The sequence below is a fragment of the Notamacropus eugenii genome, chromosome 5, assembly GCF_028372415.1.
Source record: "Notamacropus eugenii isolate mMacEug1 chromosome 5, mMacEug1.pri_v2, whole genome shotgun sequence".
Classification (NCBI taxonomy): Eukaryota; Metazoa; Chordata; class Mammalia; order Diprotodontia; family Macropodidae; genus Notamacropus; species Notamacropus eugenii.
The window spans coordinates 128,843,611-128,858,584 of record NC_092876.1 but is presented as its reverse complement, the minus strand read 5'-3'; the positions used below and the strand labels follow the sequence as shown (position 1 = coordinate 128,858,584).

Sequence of the window (14,974 nt, the reverse complement as noted above, 5' to 3'; positions counted from 1 at the left end):
TGGAGGATGGACCAGAGTAGGGAAGAGACTAGAGGCAGGAACATTAGCTAGAAAGCAGGTGCAGCAGTCCAGGTGTGAGGTAAGGTGGGCATGCAGGAGAGCAGTTACAGCATCAGAGGAGAGTAAAAGGCTAAAGCAGGAGATGTGATGAAGCTAGAAAACAAAAAGAGATGACAACTGGTTGGACTGGGGTGGAGGATGAGAGAGAGTGAGGAGCTGAGGATGACACCTACGCTGTGATATAATAACGGCACCTGCCTTTAAGGCTGTCATGAGACTTAAGTGAGATAATGGATATTAAAGCCTTTGCAAATCTAAGAGCTCTATATAAATGTCAGCTATTATTATATTAGTGAACTCTCTTCCAGTGGAGTTGTTCAAGCTGAGACTGGGCGGGCATTTTTTAGGGACCTGTAGAAGGGACTCCAAAAATGGATGATTAGAGCAGATGCGACTTCTGAGCTTCCTTTCATCTCAGATCACAGGATTCTACCATTCTATGGTTTAAAACTCTCTACTTTCAAGACTGGTTCCATGATTTTAACAGTTGCTGTTTCTATGAATTGGTGTCCATGAGGCTCAGATTCTACAATTGTCTGATTCTTTGAGAATAAGATTATTTCTTTCATATTTTGAGCCCAGCATGCTATTACTCTGAGTCAGTCCATGTTTCTAAAATTCTGGAGGGCCTTTAAGCCACCATACACCTCCTGCTCTTTGGGCAGCAGCAGCTGGAGGTGGAGATGAAGGTACGTGGTCAAAGCATGAGCCAGATGAGTGATTGCTTCATTCTCTCTCGCCAGGTCAGGAACACTGGCAGGGCTGGATATGCTAAGAAGGCTTGACAGGAGGAGTTCATGCTTTCCAGGCTGCCAATATTTGGGTTTGTAGAACTAATGCCAGAGATCAACTCCTCCTGTATTTTATGATTTGATCTCATTCCTAGCGGGGGGAAAGGGGAGAGCATACTATCCCTGGGATTGGAAGGAGGTATAAGGAGGGAAAGAATCCTAAGGAGTGAGAGTATGGTACTTGAGATAGGGGTAAAGAGGCAGATCATCCTTTTCTCCAGAAGAGGGGAGAGATTAAGTAAGCACTTACTATATTCCAGGCACTGTGCTAAGCCTGAGGATATAAATACAAGTAAATAATACAGTCTCTGTCCTCAAGGAGTTTATAGTTCAATGGAGAAGTCAGTACATAAAGGGAAAGGAGGAAGAGACAAAATGTAAGGGGGGGGGGGCAATTTGGCAAGTGAGAAGAGACATGAGTGAGGTCAAGCATGACTGGCATCCTTCCTAAAGTGCATATTGGAGAGTCACCAGTAAGGAACAGAGGACCCTAAGGCAGAGATTTCATAGGGTTGCAATGGGGAAGACCATGGGAAGGAAGAGGATTCCTGAGTCCAGACAAAAGTCACCAAAAGATCATTGGCCTCCTCAGTGAGCATGGCCTCCGTCTCTTCTCTACCTTAGTCACTTAATGGGGTAATCAAACCTTAAACTTCAATCACTCCAAACTATTCCATCTTGAAGATCTTGAACTCTGAAATTTCCCTCACAATTACAAACTCTTATCTACCTCTCATTGCCTCCTCCTCCTCCTTAAATTGTTTTTCATCTTTAGGAAGAATGTTGGTCCCTCAGTCCCTCTGTGTCTATTCCTCATTGTTTTTCCAGTTCATCGTGTTTTCCCTTCCTTTCTTCCTTTCACAGTCTTGATTCTATCTATAGCTAACCAGCTAAACGATCTATGAACTATTCTCCACTGGACCCTTTCCTCCCTTGTCCTTTTACTGCTCAGGCCCTGCTAATCCTTAGCTGAGCCTCACCTCTACCCATTATTGTCTCTGCTACCATTCTGAGACCCTGAAACCTACAAGGAGTCATGAAGTCAAGTAGACTAGGTAACTAGGGATACATGTTAGGAACTAACATGTTAATTAACCACAACTTGACCCTCTTTAATTTTTAATTAATGCTCATTTTTACCAATGACTTGAGTAAAGGTATAGATGACATCTTTATTCAAATTTCAAATGACAGAAAGTTAGGAAGTTTAGTCAACATGTTAGATGATAGGATACAGATTGGCATTACAGGTATTGGCATTACACTGAGTTAAATTCGATCAATTGTAATTTTACTGGAGATATATTTCAAATCTTACACTATGCCATTTGAATAAATTCTTATTAAGCCTTTGATAAGAAATAATTGAGTCTATTGGCAGATTATTAAAAGGAAACATACTAGTAGGGGTTGCAGTGTTAAAAGGATGGCTACCAATTGGGCTATCCCTAGACCCTGATATGTGCGTGTGTGTATTGTATATATCTTATAAGAATAATGGCTGAGTGTGATTGACGTTGGACCCTGCCTCCTGCTGCCTCCTTCTCAGGCCCCTGAAGAGTCCAAGGGCAAAGGTCCTCCAAAGCACCACCAGTTCCCAAGCTCAACCATGCATTGTACTGGCTGTCACCAGGGCCTGGTACCACCTGTTCAAGCTCGTTTGTGGAAGAGAAGGTCTATCCACCAACTTGGATACGTATATTTCTTAATTCTTTTATGGGCCCTAGCAGGACCCTGCTGATTGAGGGTAATGTTGAACTCAAAAGGGGCCTGAAACATCAGGAAAGACAAGTCTTTTTTTTTAATGATTTGTTCATTGTGGCTAAGGTCAAGTCTAGCATCTATCTTAAGATAAAAAATAAAATAAAATTTAGTAATATGAGGACAGCAAGCTGTGAAGTGGGTGAAGGGGATACTGATACTACAAAGTCATTTGTTTTAGGATGGCCTATTGTCAACTTTGTTGCCACTTTCAGCTATCCAGAACAAAAGGAAAAGCGGCTATCTCTTTTCCAAAGATATATTGAAATAGAGAAGGAGAAGGACCATCCAAAAAGCATTCCCCTTAAAATCTTTCCAATGGACGTAGGGAATTGTGCTTATTCCAAAACAATAGCAATCACAAATTCTGATACAGTGAATAAAGTCATCACCATGGCTTTGCTAATGCTAGGGATAAATGGTTCTGCAAAAGACTACCAACTCTGGGTGAATTCTGGAAGAGAAGAAACTCCTTATCTACTCATTGATCATGAGTATCTTTATGGAATTAAAATAAGCCACCTTCAAGACACTTCATTCCTGATGCAAGGATCAAAGGGCTCACCATCCATCCCCTTTGGACTTCTAGAGTCCTTCCTCATGGAGCAGCTGCCCCTGGAGGTGCAGTAACAGTTCATACTGAAGCCCAGCCGTGTGGCCAAGAGCCAATCACTGACTGATCCCAACCAGAAAATGTTAAAAAAGGAAATCTATCCTAAATTGGCCCTTTTGGCAAGGCTCCAGTACTCACCTGGACAACACACCAGTGTCTCCAACATCCCTAATGCCAGAGCAGCTCTTTGGGGTTTCACTGTCAGAAAAGACAACCTACCTAACCTGTTTTGGATGTGCTTTCCTTTCTAAATCAAAAAGGACCTCTCACCAATGGCATTTTCAGGCTATCTGGGAATTTCAAATCCTGCAGAGAGCTGAAGGAGAAACTTAACTCAGGGGCTGAGGTGGATTTAGACACAGAGAACATTTTTGTGACCACATGTGTCTTAAAGGATTTTCTTCGAAATATTCCCAAAAATGTTTTATCAACTGCTCTTTTTGATGGTCATCATGGATGGAGGGAATGATGAAGAGAAAATAAACAGAGTTAAGAGGCTAATGGAGCCACTTCCTAGGACCAACACTGTGCTCTTAGAACTTTTGTTTGGAATGATGCGCAACATCAAGCAAGACTCTACATTAAATAAAATGACACCTCATAACCTGGCATTGCTCCCAGCATTCTTTGGCCACCATCTTCTGCCAGTCCTGAGCTGGAGAATAAATTCATTGAAAAAGTCTCTCTATTTGTAGAGTTCATCATTGAAAATTCCAGCAGGATATTTAAGGAAGAAGTCACTACTCCCTTGAGAGAGATTTCAATCAGCTGTGAGAGAGACAATGCCTCCGAGGAGGTCTCACTGACCAGGGAATCAAAATCAGCCAATCAGAAGGCAGACTGCGCATCCCTTAAGTTCGACATAGGAGATATCCTTTTCAGTGTTATCTTGCTGCACACGGAACTCCATCTGATGTGATGGTGAAAACAGAACCAACTTAAGCTGGTTCATTCGAACTCTAATGGACAGAACTAGCACAAGCATCCAAGTTCTGAAACTGGGGGGTGAGGAGAGAGAATTTTCAGCATGACCCTCTTCCTTGCTCTTCGTAGGCATCTCATGATCTCTGTGAAATGTTCCCTCCCTGGGAAAGGGAAACTGAACCCAAGGGACTGTGGCAGTACCCAACTGGGCCACTACAGTGCCTTTCCCACCCAGTTTTGCAGTTTCATTTTGTCTTCATAATCTGTGCAGCCTAATTTCAGTTCCAACTGCAGCTCTGCATGCATACCCAGCACTTTGAGAAAAAATAAACACGCATACAACCTAAAAAAAAAAAAGAAACAATTAATAAATTATTCATAGAAACAACAACAAAAGAGGGAAGAGAGGTGTGAAAATTACTGTAGAGATAGGACTTTCCATACTGATTGCTTATAGAGATAAGGGAGAGGGTATTACACATACAGAGATAATGGAAATATAAGAATTAATACATGTATAAGTATATTATAAATGTTGCTGTTTAATTATTTTAAGTCATGTCTGACTTTTCACAGCCTCCTTTTGGGATTTTCTTGGCAAAGATATTGGAGTGGTTTGCCATTTACTTCTCCAGCTCATTTTACAAAATTGAGGCAAATAAGGTTAAGTGACTTGCTCAGGGTCACACAGCTAGTAAATGTCCAAGTCCAGATTTGAACTCAGGTCAACCTGACTTCAGGCCTGGCATTCTATCTACTGTGCCACCTAGCTAATCATATATTAGTAATAACAATAATTATGTAGTTCCTACAATCTAGTGATTTGTGTATTTGCACACCTGATGGCTCAGAAAAAAAGAGAAAGATACCGATCACTGCCCCTCCCCCTCTTTTTGGCCTTGGGATAATGGCATGTGCTAGGCATGGCTCTCCCATGGAGTTAAAGCAAGATCATGAACTGAGCAGTGGGAATCCCTTGGTGACCAATCCTTTACCACTGCAACAAGTGAGCCAGACTAGCTGATGTTTCCATCACAGAAAATAATTCCTCCGATAAAACCGTCAGAAGCATGGGCCTCAGACAGAAACGAGTCATTTCCCTCTAGTGGCTCTGATTGACCCACATATGTTCCCAGTATTTTACTGACGAGACCCAACAGGACTCACCATGTTCTCAGTGAGCAGAAATCTGGGCTCTGGGTCAATACATCAAAATTTACTGGGGTAAAATCCATAGTAAGAAAATCTTTGATACATTTTTAATGATTTGGGGAGATTGGCACTCCTTTTTTGAAATCTTTTGAGTACCTTCCTCAGTGTCTTACACTAAAAAGTATTGGGGGGGAAGTATGTATGGCCACAATTTCATACTGATATGGATTCATTCTGTGTGGTTCCTTTATAATGTAATTTCCTCATTTATCCGTAGAGATGATGTGAATTTTTATTTTTGCTTTGTCTGATAACATAGCTGCAGTTCTTTTTTTTTTTTTTTTGATTCACCTGATAAATAATAAAATTTGTTCTAGCCTCTCATTTTGATTGAAAAGTCTTTGCTTTGTGGATACATCTCTTGTGAACAACATGTTTTGGATGCTGGTCTAGGGCCAGTTCTCTGACACATGGTTTTTATCCTAATTTCATCTCTTTGAATTCTGTTTGAATTCTTTGTAACTTGATTTAAGCTCCCTCTTCTAAAAAAATTCTATATTATTGCTTTTATAAATCTCATTCCTTTTCTTTTCTATTATACTAAATTCATTAGGAAAGTAATAGAGATAAAAATGGTACCCCATGGAAAAAATTACCATGTCTCAAATTGTTTAGCCCAGTTCTATCTTTCCCATCCATCCTCCATTCCATCTTCCTCAAAATTGTTCTCCTTATCAACTGTGTCATCTCATCTCTGGGTCCATATCCCCTTCTTTCTGGGTGCCATTTGACCCATATTCCTTTTCCTGGCGTCAAGATGTTGTCCATAGAAGTATAATTCTCTCAGAGAACAGCTGATTCCTCAATTCATCAATTTCTTCCATGATTAAACTTATCATAAGGTCCTCATCTCCCACTAATAGAATACGTGTCTTCCAACATGGAAGTATTCTTTGGTGAAACCCTTCCCCTTCTTTCTATTCACTTAGTGAATCTAATAAGGGTACGTAACACATTGCCCTCTGTTCTTCACCTCCCATCTTCCTATCCATACACTCTCCCACTATGCAATGTTTTTTCATTTAAAAAATGATCCACCTGTAGGGATTTGGAGGGTTTAGCTCATGATATTTCAGTTCTTCCTCTCAACCCTTATCTTTCCTATTATTAAAAATCCTGCTCATATATTTATTTCCTCCCTCTTGAAGTTACTTAGACTACAAATTTGCATAGCATTTATATATATATATATATATATATATATATATATATATATATATATATATATATATATATATATATATAATTTTGGATTGCAACTTGAGCATCTTTGCTTTTAAAAATATTTTTAAAAATTTATTCTCTTCCCTAATACAGTTTCTAATAAGTATAGAATCATCTTGTGTTATTCAGATTTCCTTTCCTTTATATTTTAGTCTTTCTCCTGGCTATTTAAAGAATTGATTGTCTGTCATTGGAATGATCAGATTTAACCACTATGTGTCTTGGACTTTGAAGAATGGTTCTCCCCCCCCACCCAGATGATCTGTGTAGTCTTTTGTTTCATGCTGTGTTTCCTATACTCAAAATTGTAGAGTACTTTTACTGCATTATCTCCTGCTTTGGGGTGCTCCTTTTTTATTAAAAATGTGTCATGTTCTTTTGGGAGACCTATTATTCCTAAATTATGTTTCCCTATCTTGTCTCTGAAGTCAATGACACTGATTTTTAAATATTCTTTTTAATGCCATCACCTTCTGCTTCTCTTTTATTAGATTTTCCTTCACTTCAATTTTTTTATTCCAATCTTTTTTTTTTTTTTTTTTGCTGCTTTGAAGAAAGTTTACTCTGTGGGTTCAATTTTTTCTAATCTATCAATTGAGGTGTTTTCTTTTTAATTACTACAATGAGAGTTACAACTTCTGATACATTCACTCTTAATTTCTCTTTCTATGAATCGCATTTCTCATTTGAGCCATTCTGGAATTTCTAATTGACATTCCATAATCTCTTAGGATTCCATAGTATTCTATGTTTAACCTAGTACTAGTTCACTTTCTTTTGTTTTATAATATTTGTTTAAGAGAGCTTTGAAATCTCCTTGAGGATTTAGTACTCACCTTCCTTCTAGTTTAGGATCCTCATTGGTCATTTATCTGCTTCTGCTTAAAGTTTCTATTTCATTTTCTTCCTCTTGAAATGTTTAAAGTTTCAGCTTTTTCTCCCTTATAATCTCCTATCAATTATTTTATGGCTTCTCCTCTTTGCTGGTGGTTACATCCCTAAGATGCACTGCAAAGCTCCCTGAGCTTCCACTCACTTTGGCAGGTCTAAGTTTTGCTGGCCTTGCTCCCTGCCCTAAGTAGCCTCTGGGGGTGGGAGGAACAGAGCTATCCTCAGCTTGGTCTCAATCTCCTTTAATTCAGGCCTGGTATAACTACTCATGCTAGCTCTCTGACCCAATTTCTCCCTTCCCTCTGCGCCTTTTCTTCTCTGGCTGAGCTAAATAAATATTTGCTGCTCTTTTTCAGGGTTAGGGGAGGTTATTCTGGATAGAGTCTCTGCAGCCTTGGAGGTCCCCAACCTGGTAGCAACTCTAGGCAGAAGGCAGAATGCTTCTCTCTACCCTAATTCTCCTCATGTATCTGAGTATGCCACTCTTTTAGAATGGGAAATGGGCAGTGAGTGAGGTGCACCAGCAAAATTTGTAAGCAGGAGAGTATTCCAAGATGGGCCCCAGGCTCAAGTCCACATTTATACTTGTGGGTCCCTCCTGAGAATATGAAAGTTAGTGGGGGAACAGTGATGAATGGTTGTTTTTGTCCCATGAATTCAGCCCTAATATCAGCTCTGTATCTAATATATAATTCCTCTTTGGTTGGGAGGCAGTTGAGAAATAGAAAGGACTTGGGGAAATGTACAGTCCACCATCTTGTTGGTCACATACTAATGATCTATTAATTGCAAAATCCAATGATTTTTCTTAATATTTTCTTCCTTGCCCTTTAACTTTTGCAACTGTTGACAGGCCCCATTCTGGATACTCCCTCTTCCTTGGATTCCCTATACCATTTTTCCTGGTTCCCCTCCTACTGCTCATCTTCTCCCATGTTCTAACAGGTGATGTCCACCTGGGTCTTCTTTTTCATCTCTATACTCTTTCCTTTGTGAGGCTTATCTGTTCCCTTCTGATTACTTCTATTCAAATTATTCACAAATTCTCTCTCTCTCTCTCTCTCTCTCTCTGTCTCTCTCTCTCTCTCTCTCTGTCTCTGTCTCTCTCTCTCTGTCTCTCTCTCTCTCTCTCTCTCTCTCTCTCTTTCTCTGTGTGTGTGTGTCTGTCTCTCTCCCTTCCTGCTTCCCTCCCTCTCCCTCATTCTCTGTAGGTAGATAGATATCTCCTATCTATCTATCTGTCTGCCTGTCTATCTATCTATCTATCTATCTATCCATCTATCTATCTATCTCCTGCAAGGCTCTGCCCAGAACCTTGTATCATCTCTATACTCGTTCTTCTGTGAGACTCATCTACTCTCTGCACTTCACACATACTCTGATTTAGGACCTCCTTATACACCACCTAGACAATCCCCAATAGCCTTTTAACTGGTTTCATTAGCCTCTAGTCTCTAAAGCACTCTTCAAACAGCTCCCAAAATAATCTTCCTAATGTCCATGTCTGATCATATAGCTCTCCAACTCAAAATATTTTAGTCATTCTTTATCAGCTCCAGAAGAAAATCCAGATAATAGCATTCAAGGCCCCCAACAATCTGATTGCAATCTGATTCATCTTTCCAGCTTTATTTCACAGTATTCATCTTCATACTCTTTCTTTCCAGCCAAACCAGATTACTTGGTGGTTTAGTAGGAAAAATTCTGGAGAAGGAGTTAAAACATCAGAGTTTTAATTCTGATTGTGATACTATCTCTATTCCTTGGTCAAGTTATTTTTACCACTCTAAATTTTAGTTTTCTCATCTATAAAATGAAAGAAATGGGCTAGATGATCTTCAAGGTCTGTGTTTGCTCTATGATCTAATGTTCCCAAGTTCATCTTACTGCTTCCCACTTCTGTGTACTTGTGTCGGTTACCTCCCATGCCTGGAAACATTCCCTCCTCATCTCCACTTATTGAAATCTTTTAAGATCCAGCTCAGGAACCTGATCGTTGGAGTGAATTAAAACATCCAACCTCACCTTATGATCTCTTCGTTGCCAATTCCAATGGCTTTTTTAAATCTTCATTACTCTTGACCTTTCTGTAGCCTTTGACATTATTGAACACTCTCTCTTCCTTGATCTTATTTTGCTGCTACTTTGCTCCTGTTAACTAGTTTCTGTCTATCTTGCCTATAGTTCACTTTGTTTATATTTCTTGGCATGTTGTCTCCCCCGTTAGCTTCTAATCTCCTTGAGGGCAGGTACTGTCTTTTGCCTCTTTTTGTATCCTCAGCCTTAGCATAGTGTAGTGGGTGTTCAATAAATGTTTATTGATTGATTGACTAATTGATCTTATCTCCAGCTAAAACTGTTGTCTTCCTCTTTAGATTTTCTGAGAATACTTTGTCTGGATATTTTTGCCCTTATCATGGTCTAGCTTAACTATGTACATATGATATCCTTCTCTCCCATACCTTGTAGAATATTGACTTCTTGTGTAACCACATATATCCTATTGGTCCTTCCCAATGCTCCACATTCCTTTCCCAGCCCCGTGACTACCACTGTACTCTTCAGAAGGAACAGATCTTGTTTCTGCCCTCAGAGAGCTCACCAGCTAATTGGGGATAAATCATAAATGGGACAGAATAATATGGGATAATGTAGGATAAAGGGCAAAAGAGAAAACATGATCTTCAGATTTAGAGAAACTTTGGGAAAAGTTTTTCACCTTGAGCTATGATCCTATGACCTCTCTGAACTTCAGTTTCCTCTTCTGTGAAAGAGAGGGATAATAATCCCTACCCTGTCTCAATAACCTTGCTTCTAGCTGACCCCTGGACTGATTAGAGACTGTTAAGGAAGGCTTCCTGGCAGAGAGGGTACTTGAGCTAAGTTTTGCTTGTTTTCCAGGAAACAACCATGATGGCACATCGAGCCTGTGACATTCTTTCATAGAATCACAGATCTAGAGCTAGAAGGACGGTAGTGGTTGTCTAGTTCAATCCCTTCATTTTACAGATAAGGAAACTGAGACCTAGAGATATAAGTAGCAGAAAATGGGCTATACAATCAAGTCAGGTGAAATCCAACTCAGCCTTCTGAGTAGAGTAGTCTTTTACAATGCCTCTCTCAGTGTCTTTATTGACCAACAATTTCATCAGGGTCTGAGACTGCTATTAGAGTTCTTTACAAGCTTAGGATCAAAGGTCAGTCTAGGGTCAGGGCCTAGTGGGGAGCAGCGTCTGGAGTGCAAAACTTTTCTTCATGTAAAGTAGGTTACTAGAATTACTGAACCTAGAAGCTTTGGTCTTGTTGGCCTTCATCAATGAAATTAGATCAGCCACAGTTATCATCATCACCTTTGACCCCCATGCACTTATGATCTCCTGGAAGGCTTATGTTTGTAATCATTCAGTCCTGCCTGACTCTTTGTGACCCCATTTAGGGTTTTCTTGGCAAATATATGGAAGTGATTTGCCATTTCCTTCTCCAGCACATTTTATAGATGAGGAAACTGAGGTAAACAGGGTTAAGTGACTTGCCCAGGGTCACACAGTTAGTAAGGGTCTGAAGCGATTTGAATTTGCAAAGATAAGTCTTTCTGACTCCAGGCCTAGTATCTCTATCCACTGTGCCCATCCACTTAGCTGTCCCTTGGTAGGCTACAATAAGAATTTATAAACAACAAAGGCAAAGATGTTGTTTGCAAGTTGTACCTTAAAATTTCCTACACTTTCCTCAGACCCCCTGGAAACCTATGATGGAGAAGAAAGGAAAATAAGCATGACTTCTTATCCTCTTGAGAAGTCTTCCCACCACTTTTATAACAACTTTTCAAAAAAAAACCCAACTTTCCCTTTCACTATATGGTTGGCATTTTCATAGTTTTGCACCTTTGCAAAGCACTTTATAACCTCAAAACTAGGCCAGACAGGTGAAGCAACTTGGTCACATAGCAAGTCCAGTGGCAGAGTCAGGACAAGCAACCAAGTTTCCTGATTCCCAGGCCAGAAATTGCTTGGAGTCTTTCCTGGAACCCTAGGAACATCTGCTTCACCATGAAGACTGGGTATTTGTTGTATTTTTCTCCACCCCTAGCTCTTGATCATTTTGTCCAAGAAGAGTTGAGTAAGAAATCTTTATATGAAATTTGGCAGCTTGAGAATTCTAGATAAATTGCAGCAGGGCACTGGGGATACAAACTTTCAATATCTTCTCTATATTAGTAAGAATTCTGTCTTACCAGTTCCTAAAAGCTGTTCTGGATCTCAAGTTCCCTTTCCCCTCTCCCATTTCTGCAGGTTCTCTCTTATGTCAACCCACACAGTAGCTGGCAATTTGTGATGGAAGAGTCCAGAGAGTGGAATAAAGTAGAAAGAACACAGAATCTAGAAGCAGAGGACCTAAGTCTGAAACCTGACATGGTCATTTACTACCAGTACTTACTATCAATATTTACTACCAGTATTTCTTACCAGGACTTGCTACCAACTAGTACTAACAGGACAAAACATTTAACCTCTCTGGGACTCAGTTCTCTTTTTTTATGAAATGAGAGGGTCAGTACAGATTATTTCTAGGGAGCTTTCTAGCTCTAAATTCCATGATCTATGAGTTAGGACTCCTAGGTTCTGGTTCCAATCCTTGGAGTAATTGGTTACTCCCATCTTTCCCTCTACATCCAATCAGTCATTTCCTCTTATGACATTTTCCTGAGAATCTTACATTAAATGTGTCCCCAACCTCTTTTCCACTGTCATAAGTTCATGGCCTTACAGGCCCTAATCCATTTTCTCTCTATCTCTCACTTAGACCCATTTGCAAAAGCAAATAGATTAGTCTCCTGGCTTCCAGCTTTTCTACTTTCTAATCTTACGAGCATATCACATCCCTAGCAAAAAACTTTCTATGGCTTCCCGTTCTCTGCAGAATAAATCTAGACTCTTTGTTTGGCATTCAAGGTGTCCTGCAAGTTGTTCATGCTATTTATATCTATTGCACAGTCAAAATCTTGGTAGCTGTTGTCTATAGACCCTATAGATCACTCCTCCCTCAATGAAGTTGGTACCTGGCTTATGATTTTTTTCTCCTATTCAACTCCTGCTACTAGGAGACTTCAAAATACATATTGACTGTCCCTCAAATGCCCTAAACACTTAGTGACTCAGCCTACTCACTTCCCATGAGCTACTACTCCACTCCACCTCAGCTACACACAAAGATGGTAATATCCCTGATGGCGCTATCACCCACAAATGTACCATCCCCACATTTAAGAATTATGACCACAAACTATTAATTTTTTAACTCTTTTTCTGCCTTCCTTTATAAACATGTATTCTTTGTCCACACTACGAATTCCAGTCACTTGAGCCATCAATTCTTTCCCAGGACATCTCCTCTGCCATAGCTACTTTCTCCTCTTTTCCCCATTTTGATATCTTGATGAACCAATTCAACTTGACATACTTCCTTCTTCTCCTGAGTCTCTAGCCCCCTTAGCATTTTGCCAATTGTGCCCTGAATGAAGATGCAGAAAATCATACAACCATTATGATTTAGTCCACTACAAATTTATGTTACATATCCTCAACTGGGCCCTCTCTGCTGCTAGGCAATTCCTTTCTCATCAAATCACTATCCAATTCTCCAAGCCCTTTCATCCCTCCTCAAATCTCCCATGCTCCTTATCCTTCACTCTCTCAGCTGAGAATTTAATATTATATTTTACAGAAAAAACTTGAGACTTTTAGCTGTGGGCTTCCTCTTTCCCCTCTTCCTTATCTCATATCACTAGATACCCTCTGTGACCATCTCTTCCTTTCCCTCTGTTTCACATGATGAAGTGACCTTATTCCTTACTAAGGCTAATTCCTCTTCTTGTTCAAGTGATTCCATCATATTGCAAGTCCTCCAATGGATAGTCCCCTCTGTCATGCCCACTCTACCACTTATTTTCAATCTCTCCCTGTCTACTGGTTCATTCCCTACTGCCTACAAACATGTCCATGTCTACCCCACACTGAAAAAATTCTCATTTGATTCTTCCATCCCAGATAACTATCCTCCTATATCTCTTCTGCCCTTTGTGGCTAACTCTTTGAAAAGGATGTCTACTATAGATTCTTCCATTTTCTTTCCTCTCACTCTCTTAATCCCTTACAATCTCGTTTCCAACCTCTTCATTTCACTGAAACTTCTCTCTGCAGTTACTGTTGATCTCTTATTTGCCCAATCCAATGACCTTTCCTCAAGCCTCATTCTCCTTGACTTCTCTGTAGCCTTTGATACTATTAACCACCCTCTTCTCCTAGACACTCTCTTCTCTCTAGGTTTTCCTACCTTAACTGCTCTTCAATCTCTTTTGCTGGAACATCTTTCAGATCATACCTTCTTTTTTTGGTAAGTTTTTTTATGAATATCTTTTTTTATTAATTAACTTATTTTTAGTTTTTAATGTTCACTTCCACAAGATTTTGAGTTTCAAATTTTCTCCCCATCTCTCCCCTTCCCCCACCCCAAGATGGCATGTATTCTGATTACCCTTTCTGCCCTGACCCTAGGGCCTGACTGTGCTCCTCTCTCACACAGGTCCAACAGACTTTTTCTACTGACCTTCTAAGTTGTCTTTGGCATTTGGGGGTTGAGAAGTCTGGAAAACACTACAGCTGCCAGTGATTCAGCCCCCTGAGGCTTGTCCAGCCCTGTCTGTGCCAGCCTAGCCCATGCTGGACTATGCTCCTCTCTCAGACTGGTGTAACAGACCTTTCCTGTCAAACTGTCAGGTTTTCTTCGCCTGGAAATTTGCTTCACTCTGTCATTTTGTGAGTTTTGCATCTCTAAAATTTGTTTAGAGTCATTTTTACAGGTATTTGGAGGAGTTTGGGGGAGAGCTCAAGCAAGTCCCTGCTTTTACTCCACCATCTTGATCCCAACCCCCAGTGTTTTCAGATAATACCTTTTAACTGTAAGTATCCCAACGTTCTATCCTGGACTCTCCTCTCTTCCCCTTCTACACTGCTTCAGTTGGTGATCTTATCACTTCCCATGGATTTAATTGCCACATCTTTGCCAATGATTCTCAAATCTACCTATCTGAACTCAGTTTCTCTGCTGACCTACAATCTCATATCTCCAACTGTCTTTCAGATATCTCCAACTGGTTGTCCAGTAGACATCTTAAACTCATCATATCTCAAACTGAACTCATTATTTTTCCCTCTAAACTCCCCCTGTCCTCCAGACTGTAGAGGGCAACTCCCCCAAGGAGGCGTTTCCTAACCCCTGTTAATTTTAGTTCTTCAGACTTGGAATCTAGATGTCATCCTTGATTTCTCTCTGTGTCTCACCTCCACTATCCAATCTGTGGCCAAGACCTGTTGATTTCACCATTGCAACCTCTCTCAAATATATCCCCTACTGTCCTCTGACATTGTTACCACTCTGATGCAGGCCCTCATGACCTTAGAATGGAATTATTGAAATAGCCTGCTGGTAGTTCTGCCTA

The 14,974-nt window shown here is 40.2% G+C and overlaps 1 long non-coding RNA gene across 1 annotated transcript; it reads right to left on the bottom strand.

The window, feature by feature from the left end:
- Window positions 1-1,998: 1,998 nt before the first annotated feature.
- Window positions 1,999-14,696, bottom strand: LOC140505142 (uncharacterized). Its single transcript, XR_011967389.1, has 2 exons — window positions 14,083-14,696; window positions 1,999-4,492 (listed from the first exon to the last, which is right to left on the bottom strand). It is a non-coding gene; the product is annotated as an uncharacterized lncRNA (long non-coding RNA).
- Window positions 14,697-14,974: the final 278 nt, after the last annotated feature.